Below are 12,638 nucleotides of genomic sequence, written 5' to 3' on the forward strand. Positions count from 1 at the left end.
TAAACAGAGAGGTCCTGTGGATTCAAGAGGGTCAGTGTAGACAGGAAAGTCCGTGTACACCGAGGAGAGTCGAGGGTCGGTGGCCAGGATTTACAGGGCTGGCCGTGGTTCTTCAGAGATTTGGACAATTCCTGCTCCTTACCGTGGCTGGAGTGTCATAGGGAGGGCGGAAGCTGAAAGACGATTGGACTTTTCGTTCTCAAACTTTTCCGCCAGTTTCCTCAGGTGTTGAGAGAGGACGGGGAGCTCGCCTCGGTCCCGTCAGCCAACCCTGGGCGGGCGGGGCCGGGAGGCCGGGGCCCAGGAGCCGGGGCCACGCGCCGTGCATCTGCCGGGCGCGGCCGCCGAGCGGGCCGAGCCGGGAGCCACCGCAGGAGGGCGGGGGAGGCGGACGGACGGACGGACACACCCGCGAGCACTCCGCCCGGGCCCGGCGCGCGGCTGCTGGGTATCCCTCGGGCCCCGGGAGCAGCGATGGGTGCCCGGCCGGGGGCGCCCCGCCTCCCCCACCCTCCGCCCCCGCCCACTCGGGCGCCCGTGATTGGCTCCGCCCGCCCCTGGCTGAACGCCGCAGCCCGCCTCCCTCGCAGCTAAAGCAGACGGTACCCGGAGCGGAGCGAGCCAGAAGGGAGCATGGTCCCCGCGCCGCGGCCGCGCCAGCCCCCGCGCCGCCGCCGTCCCCGCCGCCGCGGATCTAGCTGCAGCTCCAGCTCCGGCCCCGGCTCCGCAGGGCCCGCCCGCAGTCCCGGCGGCCGCCGCGCCTGAGTGCAGCCCCCGCCCGAATCCCGAGCCCCGAGCCCGGAGCCAACCCTAGCCCCGCGGCCGCCGCGGCTGCGGGGAGAGTGGGGGGGCGATGCTGCCGGAGCCGCCGCCGCCGCCGCCGCCTCGGTGAGAGCCGCGCCGCGCCGCGCGTAGCCGCACAGGCTGACAGGCAGAAGGACTGACTTCCCTCTCTCGGGCATCCTTCCTGGGCTGCCGGGAGGCGGCGGCGGAGGAGGAGGAGAAGGAAAAGGGGGAGAAGACGGAGAGCAGGAACGCGAGGAGGTGGACCTGGATCCGTTTCTCCCGGCCAGGACCCGAGCGGCCCCAGCTACAGCTACCCGCAGGCGCCGTCCCCTATCCATCAGCCCTCCTGCGCCCACTCGCGACCCCAGGCTCTCTGCGCGTCGGACCGGGGCCAGAGCCGCGCGGCCGGAGGTAAGAGCCAGGCTAGGGCGCCAAGGATGCGGCGCCGGGGACCCAGGGTCCTGGAGGCTGCGTGGGGCCGGGCCGGGCTTGGGAGCGGGGCCCGAGTACCCGGAACGCCGGGCTCGGCTCCCGCGGTGGCGGCGGCGGCAGGAGCCTCCCGCGTCTGGACTCGCAAGGCTGCAGGAGCCCTTGCGCCTGCGCTGCTCCAGGGGGAAAAAAAGGCGGGGGGGGGGGAAACTTCCTGCCCCCGGGTGTGTATGCACAGGGGCTGCCCGAGGCCAATGTCGCTGTGGTAGGGGGCGCTGGAAGCGAGTGTGACCCCCCAGCCGAGGCAGCTCCTCGGCTGGGCCCGACAGCATGCGTCCCTCTCCAAGCCACCTCCCCTGAGTGGCCCAGGGCCCGAGCCGGGCTGGGGGCCAGGAAGAGGCGCCGGAGGGCTGGACCCTGGGGGCGGCCACGCGTCCGGCCTTTGGGGAGGTGCGCGCCTCTGTGCAGCAAGAAGCCAGGTTGGGGTTTCTGACTCCTCCCGTCCTCAGACCCGCATTTGGGGACCTGGTCTCTTCACTCAATCCCAAGTAACTTTCGAGGTAGAGGAGCGTGAAAACCACAGGGAGAAAAGCCCGTACAGACCTTGTTGTGACCCGCCTTCCCTTAACACCTTGTGGGTGCCGGCGTGTTTGGGGGGGGCGCGGAAAGGAGAGCTTACGGGGCTGGTGAAGCGGCTAGGATGGGTGTTGGGTGGGGAGGGGCTGTTTATGTGCGGGATAGTGTGGACGGGGAGATGTGTAGTGTGGGAGTGTGGACGCGCGCCCCGACTGCCGGGGGAGGTGCCAGGTGGCAGAGGGCTCACGTCCGGGTCTCTGTGGCCTGGAGCGAGCCGAGAGCGCGAGGGTTATATGCGGTCGCGGCGCGGGTGCGGACGCTGGGCAGGGCGGGCTCTGGGCCCCGAGGGAGGGGAGAGCTCGCCCGGGAGAGCAGAGTCGAGAGCCCGGATAGGTCCGAGGCAGATCCCAGGCAGGTCGGGTCTGCGTTGGCTGGGGAAGGCGGAGACGCGCTGCCTGCCTGCAGCCAACGGTGATGGGGCCAAGGCGCGAGTCTCGGATGCCTGGGTCCGCTAGCTGAGAAGCCAGTTGTCGTTCCTGAGCTCTGGAACCCAATGGTAGACACGGTCAGTTGGTGGGTCCCCCCGCGGGTCCCTAGGGAGCCGCCGCCTTTGCCATCCCTGCCGCTCTGCAAACGCTCTCCTCTACGGTGCTTGCGCCGCGGCGCGCCCGGGGCGAATCGTGGACGCAGGTATTTATGCAGCATTAGACGAGACCTCGGCGCTGGAGGGACAGGACCGCTGAGGACGCCGATCTGCTGCTGCCCGCGAAACTTCCACTTCGTCAGCTCAGGGAAAGTCAGGCTCCACTGCTGCAGGCTCCAGCCTCTCACCAGCCGAGATATGCTGGGATTCGGACTCCTCTTGCAGTGACAGATCTGTCCTGGTTACAGCTGTATTTACCCTAATTTCAGTCGCTTTAAAGTCATCTGTCTACTCACTACAGAGTTCCTTTTCTTGCCATGCGGTCTTATCTCCAACTCAGCCCTGGGAGGGCAGATTTAAGGAATTATTTCGGTTTAGGATGAATGACAGCAGATTTAATTAGCCCACCTCATTCGTGATGTTTTTAAAATTACAATGGAGAGTGCAGAGCTACTTTTTCACTCTTTTTTGTGGGGGGGGGCATGATGAACAACTTTATCGATTGTTCATCCCGACTCTTGGCCAAAACGTCGGATAATTCACAGGTGAATACTTTAAAGGCTGGTTGGCATGCATGTATTTGAGTAGTCACATATTCTAGGCATTTATACTAGTATGGAGCTGTGTGCCACTGGTGAATATAGTCTCCGTCCGGTACGCTGTTCTGACTGCACTTGATTTATCATCCTATAAATCAGGGAATTACTAGCACATGTGCCCTTAAACTCTATATGAATTTAATGGCATTTAAATTGGTTTATGGGCTGATGTATTTAACCAATTTTAATAACTTTTCTGCACAAGCATCTTATAAACCGTATTTGTCCATGATTGAGAAAAACATTTTCTTCTGTTCAGTCTCTCCATTTCTAGCACAGTTAACAGAAATTTATAGGTCTCCAACTTTCATTTGCAAGCAACAATCCAAACGAAATACCTAGAGTTGTACTGAAATAAAATATCCTATGGTAGCCATGGTAACAAATAGATTAAGGGTTACTGGTTTTCATGTGTATGTGACGGAAGCGAGGAATCTAGGTTGTGTCTTTTTAATTATGCTTCTAATGAGTGGTGGTCATACTTCAAGTACTCAATGCGGGAGATAAACAAGACTGAGAATTCAGTTTTGTGAGAGGTTTATTGGAACAAAGACTAGTAGAGCCCAAGAGAATGACTTCTGCTAACTGCAGCTCCTCATATCCAAAAAGCAAATGGATAAAACCTTTTTTGTTTTTCAAGTAGATGGGAATTGAGTTAGTCCCTTTAAGAATAGAAAATTTATTTTCTAAAAGAAAAGGAACCTTTAAATCCAGCCCGTGTTTTCTAGGAATAAACATGTTAGAAGTGTGGATGTTGGTGTGGATTGTCACAGTTGTTATCAACACCTGTCAGTCTAAGTGAGGCATATCATTAGTGTATTCAGATCTTGCCTATTTCAATATTCATGCATTTCCATGGTGATCTGTTCCATTTTTGTTTACTTAGTCAACCTTATAAATCTTTGGCATCAATTTCAGTTGTACCATCTTTTTTCTTTCATTTATCAATTGATTTGGCTGCAAATCATTCCCAGTTTAAAGCGTTTTCTTTTTTTTCTCTCTATCTGCTAGGTCCCAAAAGTTTACACTATTCCTGGTTGCACACAGATATAAAAGGGTTAAATTTTTTTAATCGACTCAAATAACACCACTGATGCTAATGTAGTTTTTGAGCATCTCATTTGATATGTGTGTGTGCATGGGTTTTTTTTGTTTGTTTTTCTTTTTTCTTCCAGCAGGCTTACCCTAAAGCTTTCTCACTTTATGGCCTGGAGATGTCAATCCAACCCAGCAGAATTGACTAAAGGCTTCCCTCTCTCCCTTCCTTCCCTCCTTCCCTCCTTCCTTCTTTCCTTCTTTCCTTCCTTCCTTCCTTTTTTTCCCCTCCTACCCTGTTATGGTTCAAGGATTCTTTATGTCTTCTGCTATATCTGGCTTAAACAGACTTCTGGACTTTGTGTGCTGGAACAAGCCTGTCCTCCTAGGATCTTTTCTCATCCAGTAGTAGCCAAAGACAGAAGGTTGTGGAGCATCTGAGGCTTTTTCTGAATACGATATACGTTTAGTCACAGCATATAGTGTCTCTAGGATCATTGTAACATTGTAAGTTCACTGAACAGGAAGCTTTGCTTAAATGCGAGTGATGATTTTGCTCACCCGCTTTCAACTTTGCTTTCTAATGATGCAGTCCTATGCTAATCACACCCTGTATATTTCAGAAATATCAAGGCAAGCATTAGCACGCTACTGACTTATTAGGATCAGGCAAAATAATTGGAGCACTTAAGTTCAAAGTCAGATGGAGAAACGGGAATTATAACCAATCTTGTGATTCTGTAATCGGTCAGCTAAGTACTTACTTGGGGGTAGGGGGAGGAATAAACACCATGAATAAGAAATCCAGGGGCTTCCCTGGTGGCGCAGTGGTTGAGAGTCCGCCTGCCGATGCAGGGGACATGGGTTCGTGCCCCAGTCCAGGAAGATCCCACATGCCATGGAGCAGCTGGGCCCGTGAGCCATGGCCGCTGAGCCTGCGCGTCAGGAGCCTGTGTTCCGCAATGGGAGAGGCCACAACAGTGAGAGGCCCGTGTACCTCAAAAAAAAAAAAAAAGAAAGAAAGAAATCCAGCCTTTGGTTGTGGTGGGTGAGGCTAAACCAAAGCAGAAACCATGTAGGATGACTGGAGAATAAGAGATCTCTTTGCAGGGAATTCCCTGGTGGTCCAGTGGTTAGGACTCAGTGTTCTCACTGCTGGGGCCCGGGGTTCAATCCCTGGTGGGGGAATTAAGGTCCCGCAAGCGGCGCGGCAAAAAAATGAAAGAAAGAAAGAAAGAAAGAAAGAAAGAAAGAAAGAAAGAAAGAAAAGAAATCTCTTTGCAGACAGATAAATCACATGTAAACCCAAATGTTTAGAAACTGGAAGAATGTAGTTTATGCAGAGGATGGTCGTTTGTTATTACTCAGGAAATCGGGATTCAACTCCTAACATGCTAAAAAAAAACCAGCCTGAATAATTTTGGTTAAGAAGGAAAAGTGTGTCAGAATGTTTTACCTGCCTGCTGAGATCAAGATCACTCTGAAAGCAAACTCTGGTTCTTCCTACAACAGCTACCCGCTTACTTTCCTGAAGTCCTAGGTCAGAAAGGTAGTCTCTGCTTTCTTTAAGGAAATCACTTGAAAACAGGGAAATTGAAGCTTCAAAAAAAAAAAAAAAAAAGATGAGGTAGGTTGATCATTGGAAGTAGCAACACAATTATTTGTGAAATAAACTTTATTGTCTTGGGGCATCTCTACCTTTAGGGAGGGAAAGGGAAGACTTCTCATTTCCCATGAGAGAGGATATCTGCATGAAATTCACATGGTTCGGACTCTTGACTCTGCAGCAGGTGTTGATGATTCAGAAACTAGAACAGGGATGGTTGAGCATTGTGAAAGTGATCTGGTTTGGGCCAAGAGGTCAGCTCCCCAAACATTTGATGGCTGTCATTGGCCCCACATGTGTCAATTTTTTGTAATTATTTTCTAGAGTTTTGAAATTTTTAAATCATTGACTCTTTTAAGGATATATGTGTGTGTTATATATATACATACACATACATATATACAAATACATTATATATAAAATATGTATATATACACACATATATAAAAATATGTATTCTGCCACTTTATTTTTTTAAATTGTGGTAAAAAGAAACACATAACATAAAATGTATCATCTTTACCATCTTTTTTTTTTTGGCGGTACGCGGGCCTCTCACTGCTGTGGCCTCTCCCATTGCGGAGCACAGGCTCCGGACACGCAGGCTCTGTGGCCATGGCTCACGGGCCCAGCCACTCCGCGGCATGTGGGATCCTCCCGGACCAGGGCACGAACCCGTGTCCCCCTGCATCGGCAGGCGGACTCTCAACCACTGCGCCACGAGGGCAGCCCTCATCTTTACCATTTTTAAGTGTACAGTTCAGGAGTGCTGATATTTATATTGACGTGCAGTGGATATCCAGAACTTTCTCATCATGCAAAACTGAAACTCTATGCCGATTAAGCAGCAGCTGCCCATTTCCCCCTTCCCCATTCCCTGGCAACCACCATTCTACTTTCTGTTTCTATACATTTGACTACTTTAGATATCTCATGTAAGGGGAAATCTTACAGTGCATGCCTATGAACATGGGTGTGCAGATATCTCTTCAAGATCCAGCTTTCAGTTCTTTTCCATATATACCCAGAAGAGGGATTGCTGGATTCTCCCACTTTTTACATGGATATGTTACACTGATCCTCTGTTTAAGAGACATGGTGAACATGTAGTCAACAGAATACAGTCAGAGGAAGAATGCAGTAGATGTGACTGACATTTGTTCTTCCTTTTCTGTGGGTACATTTCCTCACAAGTCTCTCCAATCTCTTATGTTTTGCTTTTAGGGCTTCCCTGAGTCGCAGCAATATGGCACAGTGGGTAAAGGCATGGGCTTAGTGTCAGAGTTGAAGGCCAGTGCCTGGTGCCTACTAGCTGTGTGACCTTGGAAAGATCCTTAATCTCAGTATGCCTCCATTTTCTTTTATGAAAATGGAAGGAATAATCGTGGCCAAGATAACTCCGGTAAAACCTGCATCACAGTGTCTGTCTGGCCTAGAGAAGTGCTCTAGAAAGGAGAACTTCGGTCAAGTAGTTGTGATAGAAAAGGCAGCAGCAACCCCTGGAGATCTCAGAAACCATAGACACCTATCCTGTTAAATTTGATCATACATGTTTTCGTAATATGCCAGGGTGTATATAAATACATTGTATTCTGTGAGTCTCGTTAGCAGGTCTTATCCTGAAACGAGATTTGCATCACAATTACAATAGTTAAAAATATCCTTGAGTGGATTTGATATATGAACTTTTAATTCCATTGTTAGTGTCATAATTTTAGAGTTGATGTGGATTTTAGAGGTCAGCTAATCTATTATTCAATCACCAGACCTGTATCAAGCCCCAATAATATAATAATAATAGCTTCCAGTTATGGCTGACCACTATATTTTAGTGCTTTACATATATTACCTCTAATCCTCGTATCAACGCTGAGAGGTAGGGATTATCCACATTTTGCAAATGAAGATGAGGCTCAGAAACGTAATCAACTGGCCCAAGGCCATGAATTGTACATCTGGGTTTGAACCCACATCCGTCAACTACCAGTCTGTCTTGTCTTTTCGGTGTGTGTATGGTGGGGCGGGTGTGAGACTCCAGACTGGGTCTCGATGCATTTGCACCACCACACGCTGCCTGCTATGCACCAGGTACTGCGCTGTCTGTGCTAATTAACATTTTAAGTAAAATAATTCTACTAGAGGGAACGTGAACTTTAATAAGAATATTGACCAGGTCCAACATTCACAGTACTTTGGGATTTGCTTACCTGCTTCCATTTCCTCTGTCTCCTGGAACGCTAAGGAGAAAAACTTAGATGTTTGAATGGCAGCTGTTTCCATGTTGAGCCAGTGTAATAACTAAATAGCGAAGTAAGGAGTAGAAACTATGTAGAGAGGATTAAGGATACATCCTGGACCGCTGAAGACTGATCTGGGTGTGTTCACTTTTGAACCCCAGTGCCTAACACAGTGCTTGGCACAAAACTTGATAGTAAAACTATTTGCCTGGATAAATTTATGCCCAGAGAATGTGTCAGGTAATAGACATCAAAGGCTACTTTTTGGAGTTCCTTTTCACTCAGTTAGCTGTGTAGCTGTATCTTCATGGTTTTTCATTGTGTGGAATTTTAGATGCTATATTTGGGCATACATCTATTAAATATGCTTGTTGATGAATTCTAACTAATCTAAATGGAATCTTTTAGGATTTATGACTTGAGACTTGAAGACTAATTTTCTTGGAGCTTCTTCATTCCAGTGATAACTCGAATCTATTTGGCACTTGTAAGAGTCGACGCAAAGTCCGTCCTAGTCCGTCCTTCATATTACACTTCCTTGTGAGGTGTTCCCACTTAGATTTTTTAATTTGTGGCATTTCAAAACAAAAGCATTGTTTTAAGGGAAAATAAAACACCTTGCAATCATAGAGACCACTATGAAAGGGCAATAACACTGTATCTTCCAATTTCTGTCCTATTTGAATTCTTTGGGGGGGGTGGGTTGGTTGGTTGGTTTTGGAGATGGATGAGAGGATGTGAACAGAACCTGGGGCGGACACCACAAGATGTGTTTGCTCCCTGTTTTAACTCTTCTAACCCTCACTCAGGCAAGGAATGACTTCTCCAGTTTGAGATGCACTGGGAGAAAGGCATGGCTACAGTGCCTTTGATTGAACTTGTAACTGAACGGTCCCACAGGAAATGATGCTGGGTGAGGGTGAGGCTCCGCCCCACCACCTCCTGCTTCCTTACTCCTGAGCTTGTTTCTCCCCTCAAGGTAAAATCAGGCAGGAGGCTTTCTGTTTCTTCAGGCATCCCTGCAAAGCTCTTAGAAGCAGGGCCAGTGGTGGGGATGACGAAGCACGAACAGACAAGAGGACTGTCTGTCTTGTGAAAAGCAAAAGCTTAGGCCAAATTAGAGACCTAACAGTTGCCAGATCATCCCTGTTTTCCTTTTGGATATTTAGCAACATTGAGAAGTAGTGGGGAAAGGTGAAACGTGCATTTTAAAAAACAAAACAAAATCTTACCTTTCTCTTTTATCTTCTCTTTTCAAATTTCCAACTTTAAGCATTTGCTTTCGGATCAAAATTGCAGCTGAACTTAGCCTCCTTAGGAACTTTAATGATATATTCATCTCCTGGAGCTTCTAAACGAGTATACACTCAGTAACTGTCTACTGAGCAGGTACAATGAGAGAACGGTTCCTTTCAGGCGGCATCTCTTTTGTTGCTCACCTTGTGATGTGGGTGGCAATATTCCCATTTTGCAGATGAGTTCTAGAGAGACAGAGCATTTGCCTGAGGTCAGATCAACAAACACGGGTGGCTGGGTAGGTTAAAGGAATGCACAAGCCTGGCCTCCAGACGACTGTCAGCCTCTAAAGAAGGGAGAGAGCCAGTATTCCTCTTCATACAGAATATAAATTGCTTATTTAAATAACAATATATACACCCTTAGCCACATTGCTCACTGATTACCACAGTTGACGTAATAAGTTGAGGTCCAGCTAATTTTATTTTAAGCCTTGAAATAAACCTGAAAGTGAGACCCGTCAATATGATTTCAAATTCCTTCACACTTAAACTCACTGCCATCATCATTTGTAAACTGAACAAAAGTTCGATTCTGAGTTTATCTTGAAGGCTTAGGTCTAACTGACTACTTATCCTTGTGGTCAGAAGGCTTCTTAGGGTGCCCTGACTTACATGGATGAGAATCAAATATTCAAGGATTAAATGGCTTCCTGTTTACAGTGCTTAGAACAACACCAGGCATATTGTAACTGCTGTCTACGTGTATGGGTGGGTTGGTTTCTGCTCCAAATCATGTGAACAAGTGGTTATTTCTGGATTCATTTTGGGAATCACGACCTCCTTGAAGGCAAGGACCAGCTTTGTCTTTTGGCCTTGGACTTTACACATGTTGGGTGCTCACTGTTCAGATGCCCTGAGATGTGGCCCCGACCATGAGCCCCCAGCCAACTCAGAAGCCCCTGGCATGTGGAGAGCATGTGGAAGAAGATCAATGAGGATCTAGTCCAGCAGTTTCCTGTGAAGTTCGGAAAGACAGACCACGGGGGAAGAACCTGACCCTGAATGCTACCACGGGCACCCACGCAGTTCCACCCGGGCACCTAGGTTGGGCACTGCTGCTGCTGGCCAGGCTATCCAGGCCAGTAGAAAATGATGCTACTCTAGCCCTGGTCCTCATGCTGCCAGACCGCAAATCAGTTACCAGTCTGAGACAAGATAAAACGGGAGTAAGCATTTAGAAACTTCTGTTGCATTTGGCACTGCCTTGACAGCCAAGAGCATGATCCTTGGGCTTCTCTCGTTGAAGGTGTGGACCAGTCTGGGGCCACGTCACACTCCCACGTGCGTTGCCGAGAGAGCAGTGTGTGGTGTGAGCTGTGGTCCAGTCGTGCATGCTAAGACCACATTTCGGTTCTTAACAGATTGGAGCTACAAATAAAACCCCCAAACCTGGTCTTTCACCACAGATAGGGGTAGAGGACAGTGTGGGAGCCTAGATGCAGTTGTCTTGCCAAAGCACGTGCAGTGATTTTCTAAAGCTCTGATCTAGAACCCCTCATCAGTGAGGCCAACGTTGCCACCTTTGGGACAACAAGCAGACTGGATTTTGGCCAGTCCATCAGTGCTCACTGCAGCGGGGGGAGCTGCCTGATCCGTTCTGTCCAGAAAATGATTACCATGTTGGGTGGGCTGTGAAGAGGGGCGTCTGCTCTGTGTGTATGTGAATCCCCAGTCGCTTCCCTGATGCTGAGTGAGAGCTTCAGGGTCTTAGCTCAGGAACCTCATACCCACATTCGTATGAGGCCATTTTGTTGCAAGTCTGCACTGTTTTGACTTCTTGAGCCATGCGTAGGTTATTTCTGCCATTGAATTAGCTTATTTGTTTGGGGTAGGCTATTCTGCCACGGAACTAGCTTGTTTGGTTGATCTGAAGACCTATAAGATGACCATACTCTGATTCTGGCTTTCCAAACCGAAAGCCAGGGCCACCGAATTTGGGAGGTGTCAGTGCCGCATGCGGAAGCCGGATTAGTGAGACCCGGAGGCTGCGTGCAGCAAGTGTGTCTGGCTGATCTTGCTAGCGAAGAGCCTGCTGTAAGTGGAGTGCTGTAATCTATTCGTTTCATGCTGTTCCAACCAGCTTTAATCATCGAAACTTGAATAATATTCAAACTGTGAAAGGAAGCTTTTCCTTGCTGAAACCTAGGTGTGCCAAGTAGCAGCTCTGAAGCTTCTCAATCTACTGATCTATGGCAACACATTACAGGGGGGAAAAAAAAAAAGAGGAGTACCTGGGTTGCTTCATGCCCTGTGGGAAAACTGCCTTTTTCCACAATTAAATGGCACTAAGATCTAAAATTTCCTCCTTTGCCCCCAAGGAGAAGAATGATTTTCATGGAACCCATGCTTCACGGAAGTCACTTATTTCCTCCTCATGAACTCACCACCTCTCTTGTAACTGAAGGGACTTTTTTTTTCACTGGCCCCAGGTCTCCAACAGGGTCTGCCCTGGCACCCCTGGGGGAGAGGTCTGACAGTGTAGAAGCCCACGGGGCTTCCTGGAGGGAGGGGATGTGGGTTGTGTGACCTGGAAGACACCAGTGATTGGGTACTGGGACGTGAGGGGAAGGTCACAGGCAGCAGTGGGGAGACTAATAGGAAAGCAGCTCGGGCTAAGATAAAGCCACACAAACCATTATCCTGTGGCAAGGGCTCCAGCCCTGCATTTCCAGATGGGCTGTGTTGACAGCCCCTGCCTCTCCCATGCTCTCTCCCTCACATCCCCGAGTGAAAAGGGCATTCCAGAGCCACCACCCTGCTCAGGTTCCCACCTAGGAATTTAAAACTTCTCTCCCAGATTCTGCAGAAAGCACAAAAAGCCCTCTTTGTTGGTGAGGACTTCTGGGGAGGTCACAGGGCTGGGGTGGGTACTCACTGAACTATGAAGTCACAATCCAAGAGCTGTAACTGTCAGCTGTTTTTATTCCAGGTATGCCTCTTAGGACGTCTGGTCTTCAGAAACATTTTTTTGATATCTGGACTAGACACCAAGGCCAGGTATAATCTCCTTGGTCCTAGGAAAAGGGTCAGGCAGTTGCCTGTCTGAATCTTGGCTCCTGTGCTCTGGGCGACCAAGGGACCACTGGGGGTAGGGACGGGGACATGAGATTGACATCTAGGGGCTGAGCATGTGACGGTGGGAAGGGCGAGACTGGGTTCTCAGTCCTGCACAAAGTTACGAATAAAACATTTACTTTCAACTCAACAACAAACAAACAAACAGCTCGATGTGAAAAATGGGCAAAGGACTTGAACGGACATGTCTCCAAAGAAGATATACCAATCATCGACAAGCACATGAAAAGATGCTCAACACCACTAATGATTAGGAAAATGCAAATCAAAACCATGATGAGATATCATTTCACACCCATTAGGATGACTATTATTTTTTAAAAATAGAAAATAAAAAGTGTTGGTGAGGGGCCT

At 49.0% G+C, this 12,638-nt stretch overlaps 1 protein-coding gene across 1 annotated transcript in view; it reads left to right on the plus strand.

Moving 5' to 3' along the window:
* The first annotated feature begins 918 nt into the window (after positions 1–918).
* The window catches only part of KLHL29 (kelch like family member 29), a 312,110-nt gene continuing 300,390 nt past the window's right edge, over positions 919–12,638 (plus strand). Inside the window, exon 1 of the mRNA XM_060117757.1 lies at positions 919–1,197. The gene's annotated coding sequence lies outside the window, so the exon portion shown is untranslated. The remainder of the gene's footprint in view (positions 1,198–12,638) is intronic.

This window comes from Mesoplodon densirostris, chromosome 14, assembly GCF_025265405.1.
Source record: "Mesoplodon densirostris isolate mMesDen1 chromosome 14, mMesDen1 primary haplotype, whole genome shotgun sequence".
Lineage (NCBI taxonomy): Eukaryota > Metazoa > Chordata > Mammalia > Artiodactyla > Ziphiidae > Mesoplodon > Mesoplodon densirostris.